The 20,472-nt window shown below is 40.5% G+C and overlaps 1 protein-coding gene across 4 annotated transcripts in view; it reads left to right on the plus strand.

Moving 5' to 3' along the window:
- The window catches only part of LOC124619694 (zinc finger protein 594-like), an 83,114-nt gene that overhangs the window by 31,380 nt on the left and 31,262 nt on the right, over nucleotides 1–20,472 (plus strand). For 2 of the 4 annotated variants that reach the window (XM_047146247.1, XM_047146248.1), the window contains exon 1: nucleotides 17,360–17,838. The exons of 1 other annotated variant lie outside the window; for it this stretch is intronic. The gene's annotated coding sequence lies outside the window, so the exon portion shown is untranslated. Of the gene's footprint in view, nucleotides 1–17,359; nucleotides 17,839–20,472 lie in introns of those variants that run through there. One more of the 4 variants, XM_047146245.1, reaches the window with a different exon arrangement.

Consider the following 20,472-nt stretch of genomic DNA (forward strand, 5'->3'; position numbering starts at 1 on the left):
AAACTCTCGTGTGGATGACATAGCAATTTTCACATACTCAAATCAACACCAGAGTTGGATTTCATGTTAAGTCTGAGAGAAAATACAAATGGCAACTAAAGAACAAACTGTTTGGTATTTTATTAACACGTGGTGTCTGTTCCTTTAGACATGTCCGAAAGAACAGACACCTGGCATAGAGAAACAACTGAAAGGTTTGAAAGCAAATAAAAATCGCCAGGTCCAGATGGAATCCCAATTTTGCTTTAAAAAGAGTACTCTATGACATTGGCTCCTTACCTAGCTTGCATTTGTCGTGAATCTCTTGCCCTGCATAAAGTCCCAAGCAACTAGGAAAAAGCGCAGGTGGCTCCAGTATGTACATAAGAAGGGTAAAAAAAATGGAATTGCAAAATTACAGACCAATATTTCTAACTTTGGTTTGCTGCAAAATCCGTTAATATATTCTCAGTTTGAATATAATAAACTTTCTTCAGACTGAGAAGCTTATGTCCACAAATCAGCACAGTTTTAAAAGCATTGCTCGTGCGAAACACAGATTGCCCCTTTCGCACATAATATATTGAGAACAATGGGTGAAGGGCAACAGGCAGATTCCATATTTCTAGATTTCCAGAAAGCATTTGACAAGGTGCCCCATTGCAGGCTGTTAACGAAGGTACGAGCGTATGGAATAAGTTCACAGATATGCGAGAGGTGCGAAGACTTCTTAAGTAATAGAACCCAGTATGTTGTACTTGGCGAGTGTTCATCAGAGACAAAGGTTTTGTCAGGAGTACCCCAAGGATGTGTCTTAGGACTGCTGCCGTTCTCTATATACATAAATGATTTGGCGGACAGGGTGGGCAGCAGTCTGCAGTTGTTTGCTGATGACGGTGTGGTGTACGTAAGGTGTCGAAGTTGAGTGACTGTAGGAACATATAAGATGACATAGACAAAATTTCCAGTTGGTGTTATTAATGGTAGCTAGCCCTAAATGTGGAAAAATGTAATTTAATGCGAGTGAGTAGGATGATCAAACCTGTAATGATTGGATAGAGTATTACTAGTGTCCTGCTTGACAGTCAAGTCATTTAAATATCTGGCTGTAATGTTGCAAAGTGATATAAAGTGGAACGAGCATGTGAGAACTGTGGTAAAGAAGGCGAATGGTCAACTTCAGTTTATTGGGAGAATTTTAGGAAAGAATGGTTCACCCGTAAAGCAGACAGAATATAGGATGCTGGTGTGACCTGTTCTTGAGTACTGCTTGAGTGTTTGGGATTCATACCAGGTTGGAATGAAGGAAGACATCGAAGCAATTCAGAGACAGGCTGCTAGATTTGTTACCAGTAGGTTTGAAAAACATGTAAGTGTTATGGAGATGCTTCGGGGACTCAAATGGGAATCTCTGGAGAATATGTGATGTTCCTTTCAAGAAACACTGCTGAAAAAATTTAGAGAACTGACATTTGTAGCTGACTACTGAACGATTCTTCTGCTGCCAACGTACATTGCATGTAAGGACGACGGAGATTATATACGAGAAAATAGGGCTCGTGGAGGAATGTAGACAGTCATTTTTTTCCTTGCTCTATTTGCAAGTGGAACAGGAAAGGAAATGACAAGTAGTGGTACAGGGTATCGTCTGCCATGCACCGTACGATGGCTTGTGGATTATCGATGTAGATGTAGATGTATTAGTGCATCAGCACTGAAGAAGGTGGATCCATTGCCCAGCTAGGTGTATCGATCATATAAATGCATGGTGTCTGTTCTTTCAGACATATCCCAGATGGCACAGTGGTTAATGCACATGCCTTCTAAACAGGAGATCCCGGGTTTGAATCCTCGTCCGGTACACATTTTCACTCATTGCCACTAATTCCACATAATGTACTAGTGCAGCTAACAGCAATGATACCCTTCAATTTACATATAACATTGGGGTATTTGTTTGGCTATCCACCAGCTCATAGTAGAGTAGACTACTGCAATGAAGTAGTCACTTCATTTGTATGGAAATGTTACCAGAGGTGCCCCTAAAATTTATTTTAATACGAGCTGTGCACACCATGAAGTGTAATGCTTCTTCTAAGTAGGTATATAAAGCAGGCACAATTTCATGTACAAAATAAATGAAAGAGACTGATTTGTGGTATGCATTAAATATAGTGTAAAATGTGTATTCAAATACTTTGGGATATACAGTGTTTTCGGTCTTTCCATTTTCTATAAAAACAAACAAATTTGTTGACTGCCGTACTCATGAGCATAACGGACCATGTGAATAGTACTGATTTTTCAGATTTAATCTACACACTTGAAAATTTTTTGCCCACAGTTTCGCCTGAATATGCAAATGTGTTATATATATTTCACATAAATTTAACATATTTCACAGATATTTGCACATGTACTTCATTTGTACCTCTAGTGAATTTTGCCCTACTATTTAGTTTGAATTCTGAGGAAACTTGTAATTCCACCAGTAATCAATCATTAGTTCAAGGAAAAGGACTTTTGCTGACAACTGTCTAATTTTCTGCTGTTCTACACCAAGCACCTCTAGACAGGACATAGAATGTATTTGTGGTATTGACCCATCTGGTATGATCTTTGGCTCTAAAACACAGTGGCAAAATTATTGATTTGCTGCAGTTTTCGTTCTCATGATGTGGTTGATGTGCTGAATGACATAATGCCGTTTCATACGTTTGAAGTATTCCAGTAAACTAACTGTAGGAAAGAAATACCAACAGGTCATTTTTGGACATTTCTGGGTTTCGCCACTTCCCATTGTCACCTGCTACCCCCTCCCCATCTTTTGTGTTAGTAGGATTGCCTTACTCCCACAGTATTTTTATACACGTTTATAGCAAGTTTGTTTGAAATTGCTCTAGGTGTTCCTCATTTATGCTTTTATGTCATCCCTTTTCACCCACACCATCAGCGACAGTGGTAAGTTGCAGTAAATTTATCCTGATAACAAATGATATGTATGCCAATTTTGGCAGAAGTTCTGTCAGGTGTTATGGAGATATGCTGATATGTCATTGTCTGTGCACACTCCAGCACCACTACTGCCATCTCAAGGGATAAAATGTCATAATGACTGTCACCAATATGTCTAGTGACCCTGAAAACTATGGATTTGGTACTAGTGTTGGTGGTTGTTGAATATTTTTACACGTCACGTTTTCTCACTCCTATGAGTGGTTGGAGTATATTACTCCCATGATATAATTATTCAAATAATGAGTCATGTATAAACAAATTTGATTGAAATTGCTCCCTGTGCACAGCTTTGTCAGCCCTCTTCAAACCCATCCCCATAGGTGACAGGTTGGTCTTATGCCCACAGAAATCTTCATGTTCATGTGCCGAACTCATCAAAGTTTCAACGCACTCCTATGAATGGTGTAAGAACCCTAAAGGTGAAGTAATTATCAGCAAACATGTGAATAAAAAATATTGAAGATTTCCTGCACTTCAAACTTTCATTGTTCTTCAGAGCAGTAAAAATGTTATACGAGATATGGTCAACAAGTAACTGGAATTTTTGTTTTTCTTAACCAGTTTTTATTCATTGATCAACATCAACTGTGTCCCTTTCAAAGTAATCCCCCTCAAATATAATACACTTGTGCTAGCGCTTTTTCCAATCACGGAAGCACTTCTGGAACTTGCTTTTTGTTATGGTGTTCAGCTCCTTCAGCAATTCTGTTTTTATTTCATCAATGGTGGCAAAACAATATCTTTTCACAGTTCTCTTCAGCCTCGGGAATAGAAAGAAGTTGCTTGGGGCCACATCTGATAAATACAGTGGGTGAGGTAACAGTATATTTTTGTTTCCAACAAAAAATCATGAAGAAACATTGAGGTGTGAGGTTGAGCATTGTCGTGATGCAATGTCCGAGTGTGGTTTTGCCACAATTCTGGTCATTTTCTTCAGATTGCTTCACGTAAATGGTGCATAACTTCCAGGTAGTATTCCTTATTGACTGGGCAACCATAAGGCAAAAACTCATGATGCACTCTTCTATTGTAATTGAAGAAAACAGTGAGAAGAACCTTCACATGTGATTGAACTTGACAATTTTTTTTGGTCTTGGCTCTTCAGGCAGTTTCCATTGGGACGACTGGCCCTTGGTTTCAATGTCACACCTGTGTATCCATGTTTTGTGACCTGTTATTAACTTTATTAGAAGTTCTGGATCATTGTTGACTATGTTCAGCAATTCCTGAGCGATGACTACGCAAGTTGTTTTTGGTCGAAATTAAACAATTTGGGAAAAAAGTTTTTGTTATGCATTTCATGCCAAAAATATTGCTGGGCTTGTGCTAAAGGATATGCTGGCATCATCAGCAACTTCTCTTATGGTGATACTGTGATTTTTACTACGAACTGACTTTATATCGTCGACCTTGTGCTGCTGACCAGACACTTCCCTTGACAACTGACCGTATGGTTTTAATTTTATCCTGTGAATTAGCTATTCTATTTGCATGCCACATACTCTTTGCCTTCCTAATAACATTTTTAAGTACCTTACAGTACTGTTTGTAATGGGCTACTGTACCTTTATTGTGAATACTTGTAATATTTTGATATAATTCCTGCTTTGTTCTACATGATATCCTTATCCCACTAGTCAGCCACCTGGGCTGCCTTTTACTACTAGTACCCAGTTTAGAGGATTCTAATGGAAAGCAACTCTCAAAGAGCATGAGAAATGTGTTAAGGAAAGCATTGTATTTATCATCTATGTTATCAACACTATAAACATCCTGCCACTCTTGTTCCTTGGTGAGGTTTAAAAAACTCTATTGCTGTTGGGTTAACTTCCTACATAGTTTATTATTTAATTATATGTGACATTTGTTTGAGTACTAAAGTACTAAAAGCTTTTAGTGTTAAACTTGTCCATCATGGTATGAAAGGCCATTCACCCTTTTACTAACAGAATGCCCATCTAGTAATGAAGAATGAATAAAAATATTGTCTATGGCTGTGCTACTGTTCTCCTGCATCCTAGTTGGAAAAAAGACAGTCTGCATCAGATCATATGAATTTAGGAGAACTACTAACTTCCTTTTTCTTGCACCATCGTATACAAAATTAATATCGAGGCCACCACATATAATTAATATCTGGGACTTCCTATAAAGTGAATCAAGAAACCTTTCTAGCTTGAGCAGAAATGCTCTGAAGGGACCTATAAACAACAACAATTAGAAGTTTAGTTTAACTAAATTCAACTGCCCCTACACAACATTCAAATATCTGTTCAGTGCAATGCCATGATACATCTATGAACTCAAATGGAATACTGTTTTTTACGTACATGGCCACTCCTCCACCCTTCAAACGACTCCTTGAGCTGTATCCTGGTAAAAGAAGCCTCTGAATTGTCAAAATATTTAAGTGGTGCTTCAATATACCAATAATTTCAGAGTCAACACCTATAAGCAGTTCACTAACATTATCTCTAATAAGCCTTATATTTTGATGAAATATGCTAATTCCTTCTCTACTTGGAAACGTGACATCCTCTGAAGGTGAGCCCTTAGTTAGAGGGACTTCCTTTAAGCAGGTATACCTATCAGCTGACTTCAGTCTGAAAATCGTGCTCTGGCACCTTAACTTCACGCTACCTGCCAATTTCCCCAGTGCGAACCCATCACCACCTTGGCTTCATTTAGTGGCCCGTGCTCACCTCGGACTTCATTCGCTTCCTAAGCACACAACTCCAGACTCGCTCTATCGCTGTAAATTTCTCTACCTTCGCACAGAGCTTCACGACAGTACCTTTGTGTACACTGGTGGCTCTTGGAATGACCACGGTGTTAGGTGTACCTTCATCATTGGCACTCATGATTTTTGCGGTTTCAGCTTCCAGAAACTGCTCGGTATTTACAGCAGAAATCTTCACCTCATATCAGGCCATTGAGTGCACCCGGTGACAAAGGCTTTTCAGTTGTGTCATTTGCTCCAACTTTTGGAGCCTTTGTTTACTGTACACCGTCTATCCATTAGTGCAGCGGGTCCAGGGAGCATTCAGTTTCTCACTCTTGATGGAGTCACTGTGATGTTTATGTGCAACCCCGGTCACGTCAGTCTAATGGGAAACAAGGCCGCTGACACTGCTGCCGAGGCAGCAGTCCTCGTACCTCAGCATGCTAGTTCTTACATTCCCTCCAATGATCTCTGTATTGCTGTCTGTCAGCAGGTGGTGTCACTTTGGCATCACCACTGGTCTTCCTTTCCTGAGGAATTAAATCCCTCCCAGCGGCTTGGCTGACTTCCTCGTGGCCTTTTAGCTTGGTTACGTTTTGGGCACTGTCGTTTTAGCCATTGCCATTTGTTAAGTGGTGGTGCCCCACCAGTTTGTGCCCATTGCCATCAACCTTCGACGGTTCACCCTTTCCTGTAGAAATGCCCTGTTTTTAACCACTTACATTCTAGTTTATGTTTGCCTTCTGAGTTATCGGCCATTTTAGTGAACGATGCTGTGAACCGCATTTTACTTTTTATTCATCGAAGCAATATGGTGAAGGACATTTAATCTTTAGTCAGAACCTCTGTTGTCTCTATAGCGTATTTTGTGGCCCTTCCTCCAACAGAAAGTCCCTGCTTTTTTTAACTGTCTTTCCTTCTGACAATTGGGTTTGAAATGTAGTCACTCATACCTCCCTTGTCATATTTGTGTTTTACAGTTCTGAAAGGGGCACATACGAGCTTAGTTGTTTTTGCACCTTGAAACAAAACATAACAATGTGAGACAGTGCTAGAGTGAGAGGAATTTGTCCACCAGATCTCACTTTTGGGAGTAGTAGATTATTTAAAAATGTGTGTGCTAGTGCCTCCAGGCAACTATAAAAAGAGAATTTCTCTTTCTTGTTGTTGATTCATGATGTTAGCCATAAACATTTTTTTCTTAGGATTGAAATGACACTCATTTCAATGGTCTGTAAAAGCTGGGAACAGTCGTAGTTTGTTTCTCACAAATACTTCATAAATATGTTCTTAATATCTGACAGGTTCTGTATCACAGGTCACTTACAAAGTGGGTGGCGGCTCTTGCCAGCCTCTCCTGGCTACAGTGGCTCTCACCGGCCTGGCCCTGTCTCTTGGGCCCACAGGCCTCCCTTGTGAATAAAGTCCTGCCATACACAACTAGATGGTAATAGCATCATTTTTACAGTGGTGGGAGGCTTTAAATCGTCATAGTTCATGAAATATTTATAAATTATACAGACAAACCTTCATTGTGTATCACTCTACTCTAGTGATATTAGCCTGAACATATTGACAGAAAGTGTGGTGTGACAGTTTTTAGTTTTATTTACCAACATCCATTGGGAGGATGCATTTTGGTATCATGTGTTTTACAGCTATATCTATATTATAAGTATGTAAAGACTATTAAAAACATTAAGCTTGCGGCAAGAAGGTCATCTTCTGCAATAGACACCCCTGCCCCCCTTCTGTGCGTGCCCCCCCCCCCCCCCCCCCACACACACACACACACACTCACTCTCTGCTGCTGCTGCTGCTGCTTTGTCTCAGCACTGCAGTTCAGTCAAGCAAACTCTGCTGCAGACTAAATACAGGGTGAGTCAGGAGGAAAGGTACATGCTTTGAGGGGTGATACTAGTGGTGATTCTGAACAAAAATCTCCTAATAAACATATGCCCTTTTCTTACCTGTTTCTGGGTAAACTAATGAAAACAACTGGGAATAGGAAACATGTGAGCGTTGTCCTTACTAACTGTATCAGTACGCAGCTCACTTGTGTATGGTACAGTTTACCTCAAGTTTCGGTACTACAGTGTTGTTATGTGAACAACGAATACGGTTTTGTGTTATGAAAATGCCATGGATCTTCACACATGCAGAGTACGCTGACATGGTGTTTGTCTATGGTTTGTCCAATGGCAATTCCAGCTGCTGTGCGAGAATACCGACAACGATTTCCAAAATGCAGGGTGCCAGATAGCAGGGTGTTCCACGGATTGCGTCAGCGTGGTGCACTTCCCAGCATAAATGTTGTCTCTGAACGTCCCGTACAACAAACTCTTCATGAAGTTAAGAACATTCTTCAAGTAGTGGAACACGCAACCTACTACTAGCTCTAGAAAAATTGCAGCCCAACTTGGTGTTCCACAAACACGAGTGATACACACAGTACACAAGCACAGTCTGTATCCCTTTCATTGGCAGAGTGTACAACATCTGCATGAAGGAGATGCTGCCGCCCAGCAAGAATTCTGTCAATGGATCATTGCTGATGAGCGATTAATTCCACATATTCTGTTCACTGAAGAATCAACATTTACCCACAACGGAATCAACAACATGCGCAGCTCTCATGTTTGGAAAAATGAAAATGTGCACGCTACTGTGGAAACGAATTTTAGATGACATTTCTCAGTCAACGTGTGGTGCGGTATTATTGGTGACAAACCCAGTTGTTTTAGATAACCGTCTTACTGGGACACGGTATTTTGAGTTTCTTCACAATGTGTTACCAGAATACTTGGAGAATACCCCTTTGGCAACATGGACTTGTATGTACTTTCAGCATGACAGACCTCCGACACATTCAGTACGGCCAGTGACACAGTATCTCAACACAACGTATTCTGGTCGCTGTAGAGTCATTGCTTGGCCACCGAGGTCACCCAATCTTACCCCACTGGATTACTGTTTGTGGAGGCATAATAGAGATATAGACAACAAGCTTTCAGTTTCAGTATATATGTGACACTAGTACTAGAACCTTACAGAACAGAGTCAGAGAGGAAACAAAAACAAAGTTTTATAAAACTATGGATGTGATATCTTTACTGTAGGGGAGTGAAACTGGGGTTACCATAAAGAGGGATAAAAGCAAAGTACAGTACAGTCAACTGACATGTAATTTCTGAGGAGAGTGAAAGGTTGCAAATGCCAAGATCAGGTTAGTCATTAAAAAAAAAATTAGAGAATAACTAACTGGAACATATGAAGTGTAGTTGTGGAATGCATTAAGAAATTTCAGCTAGACTCTGTACATTTATGACATCACTTACTATTGACAAGTAACCAAATAGTGTTTATAACACAAATAATTCTTCCAGAAATTTACTGTTTCCAGCAGTCAGGAATTCTTGGATGAAAAGCATATGCTCTCCCCATACATTTTCAAGCCGTAGTCAGACATTGTATGTGGATACATCACATATTTATTTTCATAGTTCTGTAGACTGCTGAATAGAGAATATAACAGTAGCGACATCATGAATCTCTCTTGCTTGCTTCAAGCAATAAAGAAACTACATACAGCAGACAACGGTACAGATGCCTCTTCGGCAAATGTGGATTTTTTACACTCCTTTCTCAGTATATTTGCCCATTATTCTCTGCAGAATCAGCCTGTTTCAAAACTCATATTGCTTAACACTTTCTCATACAGCATTAAATCCCACACAACTGGAAAAGAGTGCAGGTCACTCTCTTTATAAGGAGGATCAAAGAATGGATCGCACAGAATCATGTACCAATATATCTAATGTCCACCTGTTTTGGATCCTAGAGCACACAATGAAAAAGGGAAAAGAAGCTTGTTTCAATGAATTGGAACAGGTTTGTTAAAAAGAACTCGATCTTCTCACGCATGATAAGTTGTAAATAGTGGACACTGATGAAAAGTGATACTGTGTTTGTGGAGTCTTGGAAGATGAAAAAGTGGATACTATGTTAGTAGATTCCTGAAAGGTGTTTGACCGTGTACTACATTGTTGGCAGATAATCAAGGTATGATCATATGTAGTATCTTCACAAATATGACATTAGCTCAAGGAATTTTAAACTTGTAGAAACCAGTTTATTATACTGAGCAGTGAACGTTCAACAGAAGGGGTGGCCAAAGAACATCAGGTGTGTTACAAAGAAATGAAATAAGACTGCCAGTGTGCTAAATATACACAATGCAGCACACTCATTGTATGCTGACCATGATGTTGCCTATAGTAAAGTGACATAGCTCACTGAATGTAAAAAATAAATGCAAAATAATGCTCCTAACAAACTCAAAGAAATCAGTAGTGTCTGATTATATTGGTAAATTTCCGTAACCTGTCACATTGTCAAAATTTTTAAGGGTAACATTAAGAAACAATGTGAGATCAGTAGTGGGGAAGGTAAATAGGGGGCAGATCTGACTAAGGAGTTATGGTCTTACATAAAATCAGTATGCTGGTTCACATCATCTATTCAGGCCCTCAGTGACTATAATCACTCCAGCTTGTAGATCACATGACTGGTTTCACAGGTCGCCCTGCCTTTGATGGGATAGGTGATGTTTGTGAGAGGAGGAGTAGGTGGTGTTGGGAGGATGTATGGTCCATTTCTTGCATCTAGGTCTATAACAGGGATATGAACCATGAGGCAAGGGCCTGGCAGCAGGGGTTGTGTAGGGATGGAAGAGGATATTGTGAAGGTTTGAAGGGTGGCAGAAATACCACTACGGGAAGGACAGTGGGTAGGAAATTTTTTCATTTCAGGACACGAGAGATAGTAAAAAAATTGGCATAGAATGTAATTCAGTTGCTCCAGTCCTGGTTGATACTGAGTCACAAGGTGAACACTCCTCTTTGGCCGGTAGGTGGGGGCTTTGGGAAGTGTTGAATAACTGGAACCCCTGTTCCCGGGGCTTTGCCTCGTGTCTCATATTCCTGTAGTAGACCTAGATAGAAGACATGTCCCATATAGCCTCCCACCACTGTCTACCCCAGTTCTGTCAAGTACATCACCTACCCTGTCAAAGGCAGGGCGACCTGTGAAAACAGTCATGTGATCTACAAGCTAAGCTGCAACCACTGCGCTGCATTCTAAATGGGCATGACATCCAACAAGCTGTCTGTCTGCATGATTGGCTGCCAACAAACTGTGGCCAAGAAACAGCTGGACTACGCTGCTGCTGAACACACTGTGCAACATGACACTCTCCATTACAGTGACTGTTTCACAGCCTGTGCCATTTGTATCCTTACCACCAACACCTGCTCTTCTGAATTGCGCAGGTGAGTTTTCTCCCTGCAATATGTTCTACATTCCCCTAACCCTCCTGGTATCAACCTTCATTAGTGATTGTCTTATCCATCTAGCCCCTTCCCTGCTCCTATTCCCAGTACCTACACAACCCTCTATTCCACCATAGTCTCTCCTTTTCTGCAAACCCCACTCTCCATATAACCTCCCAACTGTATGTAGCTACCCCCACTCTCCACCTTGTCCTTGCACACTCCCAGCAGCACTTTACTGTCCCCAACACTTACCCTGCTATCCCTCCCCCTCCTCACCCCAATCTCCTCCTTACCCTCAAACAGTTGCTTCTCCCATAATGCCCTGCTGCTTGCAGTGCTCTAGCTGCCAGAGACCGTGGTCATATGTGTGTTCGAGTTGTGTGTGCGTGTGTGTATGTTGTCTACTTTCGACAAAGCCTTGTTGGCCGAAAGCTACAAACTTTCCGACAGTCTTTTGTTGTGCCTTTCTGTGACTCAGCATCTCCACTATATGGTGAGCAACAATTACCCTTTTCATTATATTGTTATGGGACATTTTCTGTGCTCATGCATTATGATATTTCTGGAGACTGAAAATGTACTCTATGAAAACCAATATTAATTCTGCAAACAGAAATCTTGTGAAACTCAGCTCACACTGTTTATCCATGATGTTCAGAGGACCATAGGCAAAGACATCTAAGTTGACGTAATGTTCCTGAAATTTAGGAAGGCATCCAATGGTGTTTCACATTGTCACTTAGTGAACAAAATATGAGCCTGTTGAGTAGTGGACCAGATTTGTGACAGGATTCAGGACATTCTAGGAGAGAGAACTCAGTGTGTTATTCTTAATAAGTCAAAATCAAGAGGTGTGAAGGTAATTTTGGGGTACCCAAAAAGAGCCTTACAGGGCCATTACATATGTTGCAGTCAAAACTGATTTTTAGTTAGAATGTGTTTTCTCTAGTTAAAACTAGTTTATATTGAATGCCTTTGTATAATTTCCTATATATAACTAGAACATACCACTATAAAGGTTTGAATTTTAGATGAACCCAGTTTTAACTTTGAAAGTTAGATGAAACTGGCACATTAGCTTGAGAAACTTGTTTGGGGGAAACAATTCAATCAAAACCAATTACATGTTGACTGGAATTAAAAAAAAAAAAGTATTGTTTACAGAGCATTGTCGGCAGCAGTAATTAAAAAATGTGAAATGAAAATAATCATACCTTAAAAATATGTGAATTAATCTGATACGTTTAACGAAAGTAGCTTGAGTCTTAATAAAAAAGGGAACAAGTAAGTTTTGAGTTATACAGGTTGCCTTTTTTTCCTTGCAAAAGTATCTTTTTAACATATATGCCTGCTTGTACACACAGCAAACAAATCCTCGTCCTGTTCCTAAGGCTGCTGTCTTGGCAACAGTTCTTGAAGAGAAATTTGTCTCTGGCACTTCTTCTAAAAGTAATAATTTTTCTTTGGACACACCAAATTCGCACCTGAAGAAACACGTATAGTTAGCTTACTTAACAAGTGATTAGGTATTTAATAGGTGATTCTGCACTCTATGTGTATTACAGTAAAAATATTAAACCTTCAAACATTAATGAATTACTTGCATATTAGCAACATTAAATAGTGCTTTGAACTAATGAGCCACTGAAACTGTTAGTAACAACATTCTGCTCTTATTATTGAAATCAGTTCAACAGTACAGTCCATTTTGTCAAGCATTCCATATTTTGTTCCAGTCTTGTGGAGACCTTGTTCATCCTTTAGAAGAACAACTCCTATAATATTGCGAAGATCTCTCTTTCCTCTATCGACATTAGGAATTGCTATAATTGTATTACTACTGATTTCTATAGGTATGTGTATTGAATCCAAAGCCTGTTTTATTCTCTTGGTCTGTTTGTCAAGGTTTCATGAGTGTCTTGTCTAGCTACTGTTATCTGGGACTGTCAGTTTGCACTAGCTGCAGCTTCTAGATCTGTATCACTATCTGCAATTATTTAAGAGTCTGAACTTGTACTAGATATGGCTTCTGGGTCTTATTCACTGACTGCAGCTGACCACTGCTAAAGCCATTACCTCTTTTGAGTTATGTAATATATCTATATCATTTGCTTCATCTATCATAATAATTTTACTTAAAGACTCTGTCAAAACCGTCTCATATTTCCTTAATAACATCTAGAGACAAACTCGAAGTCATAAGTCCTGTTCACAGGACTGTACCAAACATGACTTCATATGGTGATTGCTTGATACCAAAATGAAGTGCCAGATTTTCCACAAACTGTACAAAAGGCAAAAGGAAGGCTGTTTGACCAATTTCAAAAGGAAAGCTGTTTGACCAATTTATGGTATTGTCATCTTGCATCCATAAAGCCAACACTTTTTCAATGCCTTGGTTAGCGCGTTCAATAGGACTTTGACCTTGGCTGTGCCTTGGGTTTCATGAACCAGTTTACAGCAGTGCCAAAATGAAGTCAGACCATTTGTGACAGAATTAACAAATTCTTTGGTATCATCAGAGTGACAAGGAGCACCAAACACAAAAATATACCTGTTAATTGACATGCCACTTCCATGGCTCTTGTGCTTTGCAGTGCATGGTAACTAATTTTATCATGTGGTACTCATATAGCATTATAAACTTATATCTGTTATCTTCTTGCATTTGCATGTCGTTTCGATTAACTTGTCAATGACTGTTCGTTTCTGAATGAAGCATAGGTTTCAAAACAAGTTCCTTTTCTTCACCTTCATTTTACGCTTACAGGTTTTGCACACAGACACTCAAATATTGTAATGTTCACATATTTTCTTGAAGTTTCAGTTTTTAGTTTGTCTTGGCCTCTGTGATCAACAGCCATATGAGCTGCTTCAGTAACATCCAAAATTTTGTCTACGTGAAGTAGTACTTCGTAGCCTTTTCTTACGTCGCTAACTTTAGCAATGCATAAATATTAATAACTCTGGACTGATTTAATTTCCTGAGCTGTTCGTGTCTCTCTCTTTCAGTTAATTGAGCTTCAGTTTTGTCCACTAATGTATCACTAAGTTTCATTTGTAATCCTATTGTAGAGGTTTTACTTTTTGTGTTCCCCAGTCTGTAATATCCATCTTAAAAATGCTTCTTTCTATCGCATTTCCTGATTTACACCCGCCGTGAGAAATATATATCAGTCGATCTGTATGTGCTGGACAGATGTACCCAGGAGGGCTGCTTTTCGATCAACTTTTCCCGCCTGAATCAGGGGACGTCACTCGATCAATCACAATTAACTCTGTTGCATCACGTGTAAGGGTCAAAACAGTTTTAACTGAATCAGTTTTGCCAAAATATGTTTTGTGAAGTTAAAACCAGTTTTGAATGACATTCACTTTTGACCAGCAGTAAATTCTAGTTTTAGCAAAGGCATTCAGTAAAATCTAATTGTAACTAATAAGAATGCACTCTAATTAAAAATGGGTTTTCAGGGTGTGATTTTTGTATGTGTCATAAAGTAGAATGTATGTATGTGTGTCTGGGATCTCCTCCCAAACCCCGGATTGATTTCAACCAAATCTGGCACAGAAACATCAAGCCTTATGAATATCAGCATTATGGGGTTTCTAACCAACTAGTTCCAATAGGGTTGGAGATATGGGCACAAACGTGTTTTTTTCCAGTCCCTGTTGTATAGGCTGCCCTACATGACAGGCATGTTGTGTCGGAACATAATTGACCAGCCAAATCAACCTGCTTTGCACAGCAGCCTACGTGTCATGGGCAAGCAACTGTTTTCTGGTCCCCGGCATGTAGTCTGCCTTGCATGACAGTTGTGCTATATTGGAGTAATATCAGCCTGCTTTCCTGAACTTTATTGGGGTGCCAGTGGGAACGGCTGGTGAAAAATTGAGATGGATAGAGGAGGGGATGGACAGAGAGAATGGAGGAGAGGGAGATGCATGAGGGAGGTGGAAGGTGTAGAGGGATAGTGGGCAGGTGGAAAAGAAAAAGAGGGAGGCGGAAATGGGAAGAGAGAGGGGAGGAGGAAATGGTCAGAGAAAGGAAATGAACAAAAAGAGGGGAGAGAGAATGAATGAGAGAGAGGGAGAGAGAGAGAGAGAGAGAGAGAGAGAGAGAGAGAGAGAGAGTCCACCACCTCCTCCTAAACTACTGGAGCGATTTCAATGAAATGCTGCACTGCTTGCTATATGAGAATCAGCACTGTGGGGGTTACAACCCTCTAGATTGCGTAACAGTGGAGATATGGGCAAGAAAAGGTGGGGGGGGGGGGGGTGAAGTGGACAGAGAGAGGGGGTGGAAAGCCAGAGAGGAATAGGACGAGATGGACAGAGAGAGGGGGAGGAGGAGATGCAATCACAAAGAAGAGACAGAGGAAGTGGACAAAGAGGGGTAAGATGAGATGTAGAGACAGAGAGAGTGAGGAGGAGGAGGAGGTGGGACAGATGGAGCTGGGAAGATGAGGCGGGCAGAGAGATCAAGGAAGGAAGAGGTCGAGACAGAGAGGGGGGAGGAGGAGATGTGTGCAACGTATATTGGATGCGTATGCAGGTGATGCTGTGGTGACTAGGCTAGACTTCTGAAAACGTTATTTTAAAGCTTACCTGAACATTTGAAAAGTGTGGATACATTTGTTTTATATTGCTTCAACTGCACCACATCTCAAAATGGGCAGTTGTGCATACCACCACAAGCAGACGATGCTGATGTCTACAGGAAGTTTGCAATGCCAGAAGACTTAGAGAGAATTGATGATTGGTGCAGGGAGCTACAATTTATCCTGGAAGTAAATAAGTGTAATATATAGTAACAATATTATGAAAAGGGAAGTTCCTACTCACCGTATACCAGAGATGCCGAGTCGCAGATAGGCACAACAAAAAGACTGTCATAAATAAAGCTTTCGGTCAGTAAGGCCTTTGACAAAATTAGATGACAAAAAACACACACACACACACACACACACACACACACACACACACACACACACACATATATATACACGTGCACGCGACTGCAGTCATGTGTGTGTGAGTTGCATTTGTGTGTGTCATTGACATACCTGTAAAACACCTTACGTTTACGAGTTGCCATGTCTGTCTTTCAGAATTCTCCACGAATGAACTGTCAACTAACAGACTGCCCAAAGTGACCTCCTCTAGCTGTTCGTAGAGCTTGCTATCCACATGAAACGGGTCATCACAATCATCAGTATTTCACAGGTGTCAGGTGCCAGGGATTTGCATAAAATGCTTGTGGTCTCCTTCTTGGCACATTCACAAATAATAACTTCACATTGAATCTCATCATAGCATTAATAAGCAAAGTATACTTTTTGTTAATGATTGCAACAAACTGGGCAATGTTATTGATGAATGACTATGTATCACAGCAAACAACGTATGTTCTATTGTGTGCAGGTGGGGATCCAGGGTTCAGTTCTGAGAGGACCATGTGGGTAGGGAGATTGTTTCCATGTCTTACTCCCCCCCCCCCCCCCCCCCCTCCATACTCTGCCAACTTATAATTTGCTATTTTGCTATTACTCCAACTTTCAACATGGCATAGTTCTACGAGTGTCACTCCAAAAGAAATGCACACTATTTTTTTTTAATCCATCTTTTATTCTACATGTTTGAAAGTTTTACAGTGTGTAGATACATCCTTTAGGAACAATATTTTCATTTCTGCACATAATTTCAACCCCTTCAACTGCCTTATGCCATCTTGGATCCAGCGCCTGTATACCCGCATGGTAAAATTCTGGACCAACCTTTTGGAGCCACTGTTTGGCAGCATGCACAAGGGAGTCATCATCTTCAAACCTTGTTCCACGAAGAGTGTCTTTCAGTTTCCCAGAAAGATGATAGTCACATGGAGCCAGGTTAGGGCTGTAAGGCGGGTGTTTCAGTGTTGTCCATCCGAGTTTTGTGATCGCTTCCACGGTTTTTTGACTGACCTGTGGCCGTGCATTGTCGTGCAACAGCAAAACACCCTGCTTTTGCTGATATGGTCAAACACGACTCAGTCGAGCTTGAAGTTTCTTCAGTGTCGTCACATAAGCATCAGTCAGCAGTCACCAATTCGTTAACACACTGCACATTCTCTGGAGTGTGTGCAGTACGAGGCCTGCCGCTGCGAGGACAATCCTCAATATTGCTGTGCCCGCTTTCACCACGTAACCTGCTTGCCCACCGATTAACTGTACTGCGATCGACAGCAGCATCTCCATACACCTTTTTCAACCTCTTGTGGATGTTTCCCACTGTCTCGTTTTCACAGCACAGGAATTCTATGACAGCACGTTGCTTCTGACAAACGTCAAGTGTAACAGCCATCTTGAAGACAAGTTGTGATGGCGCCACTGACAGGAACAGGTTCGAAAACAAGTGGGAAGGATGTATCTACACACTGTAAAACTTTCACACATGCAGAATGAAAACTGTATTTTTACAAAAATAGTTTGCATTTCTTTTGGAGTGACCCTCGTAAAGTAAATGCATTAGGCAGTTGATTTAAAAGCTATAACCGCTAGAAATTCTAACAACTTGATTTACACAACATGTGACTCAGTGGAAAAGTGCCAGACTATGAATCAGCTGTCGCTGCCTGCATTAGGGAAGTCAGTCTTTCTCTCGTTTTCTCCTCAGCTTCCTGTCGTTTGCCAATTCTGCCTGTGGACTCATGGATGGTGTCGGGCTCGTTGGTGGCAGATGCAGTCAGCCCATGCATGGACACCTCTACCTGGCTGGTGTATTTTCTGCAGGATGCAGCTGAGTATCCTGGTGTGTGTTACAAAAAAACCTGTAATTTTCAACAAAAGTCATCTCGAAAAGAGAAAAATATAAATTCTTTTACTAAAATAATTTTTTGAGGGGGTGGGGAGTCCTGACCGCCTGTTTGGATTCCCATCTAAATATGTGATAATTCCACAAATTAATACCATTAACTACGCCCATGCATTGTTTCACAATTCATTGTTCTTACAAAGAGACAAGTTGTAGTTAATACCTTCATGCCTTTCCTTTATAAACTGTTATAAGTAAAAGAAACAGTCAATGGTTTGCAACTTTGTCATTACTGGCCACCGCTGATTCTATTCTGTGTGAACGTCATACCAGTTAGGAAAAGGTTACAATAATGTACAACATTAACAAATGTTATTAGAGATACTTTGGCAGTAGTGCATATTTTGAATGAACGCAACACCAGTTACGTGAATGTAAAAATGTCATGCTTGTACTCAGATGCAGGACTATTCCCATTGCCACAATGAGTTTCGAATCTTTTCAACCGTGTCTGGATCATTTTGAAATTATGGCAAGCATTTACAAATCTCTATTCCAACACTTCAACCATGTTAACTGGAATGGTGAACACAACACCTTTAAGGTGGTCCTAAGCACAGAAATCTGTGGGGTTCATATCAGGCAGTACTGGGGGCTACAGAACAGATCCTCCTCAGCCAGTCTATCTTTGGCCCTATTGACACATTAGATGTCATCTCACTGTAGCAGAAAAATGTGTCAGTGCTCGGTGTGTGTACCACATCCTCTGGCACCGCTGTAAGAAAACTAGCAACCCTGTAAGATGATGCCACAGAAACCAATGATAATTTCATCCACTGAACACAAGTACAGCCCAATACGAAAATCTCCTAGTAACCACACATTCACTGAGTAATGTCAGTGATGTGCAGACTTGTTCACAGCATGTACGTTGGAGCCTAGATGACTCCAAACGTGAGAATTGTGATAATTAAACTGACCATGATGAGCGAATCCTGCTTAATCGGTAAATAAAATGTTATTGTCAAACGTAGAGCTGCTTACAACTTATTGTTGCATCCACTGTCAGAACGTTAGTCTAGGACCAAAGTCTGCCTAAGAAACTCAACTTATTGAAGGTGGTAAGGTTATATTGCCTTGTGAAGCATTAGCCTACAAACACTACTGTGTTGCAGGTCTCCTTGTGGAGACTGCTTCACTGTTTCCAGCCCACATTTTCAAGCATATGTGTAATTCATTCAGACCTACTCATTCTCACAGCATGTCCAAAGCTTCCAGTTTCTTGGAGATATTGCTGCACTCTTGTAAATCTTCAACTCTCGGAGTGTCTTTCGGAGGCATAAGCTTCTCAGTAAAAGTGTGCAGCCTCCCGTGCATTGCCATACGTAAATTGCATAGCCATATATTCCTTGTTACTGTAATGTTCCTTGTTGCCATCAACACTAATATAACACAACTGACGCTCTACAAATAAACGCCAGGAGTGGTACTCTGACTGTATATTACACTATTGTAGCCATTCTGTTTGCAACTCCCCATCTTGAAAATGTGAACAAAGACCACACCACAGACTGGCATGCAGTGTTTACACAGAATCACATTAGTAGTGGCTGGTAACCACAAAGTCAAAATTATCTGACAAACAGTCCACTTGTGCACTTGTATTTACTGAGAATTTTTTGCTTCTAATATTGTGTACTTTCAACTGTATGCATTTATGCTATTAATTATGGTACACCCTTTATACTATGTGTGATATAAATTACCTGTGAACTTTTAATTTTGGCTTTTTCTGCAACTGTACGTTTGTGCTGACAGATTGCTTTTATAGTCTATGAACTCTCAAATTATTCTTTATAACAGAATCTCCAAATTGATGACATAGTGGAGCAAAGATTAAAAATGCATCTACTTGACACATATATATACCAGCAAATGTTAACTTTCCGAATTGAAAGTTATTCCATCTGCCTAAGGAGAGGAAAGAGTTTGAAGTGGTCAGGGTTTGAGTAAGAACGTGTCCGAGACCCCAGTTTAAAAAAAAGCATAGTAAAAAAAAAAAAAGTATAAAACAGAAAGCAATAACCGGATGGCTGTCTCGGTGTAAATATGAAAACCAAAGGATTAGAACTGACATGGAGAGTATGTAGCACATTAGATGTAACAAAAAAGCCAGCAGGTACAGAAACATAAATGAGGAAAACTTGGACAAAAGGGAAGATAGTGGGTGATAGTTGGGAGGATGGAGAAATATAAAGAAGTAAAGGAACAACACAATTAGCTGACACTTAACACCCAGTTGGTGGTGGGCACAAAACAGATACAGCAGAGTCTTGCAGAATTTACTAAAGCACCACAATTATCGATACTGGTCTCTGCGCTAAAGACTATGTGAAATTGGTTGCACCCCCCACCCTGTACCCACACATATACACCAAATCAAATGTGCCACCATCATGTATTGCTCCCACCAGAGGGCTAATGACTCTTTGGTGAGTTCGTGCTTGGCTATCACCGGGCCCCAGCCTTTGCAGCATCTTTCCCCTTCTGTGGTGGATGTCTAGCCTCTTGCTATTTTTTTTCCTGTCCCTTGGGGAACATGTCTGGGATATTTTTGGTGATGTGTTTTGC

The sequence above is a fragment of the Schistocerca americana genome, chromosome 6 (genome assembly GCF_021461395.2).
Source record: "Schistocerca americana isolate TAMUIC-IGC-003095 chromosome 6, iqSchAmer2.1, whole genome shotgun sequence".
NCBI lineage: Eukaryota > Metazoa > Arthropoda > Insecta > Orthoptera > Acrididae > Schistocerca > Schistocerca americana.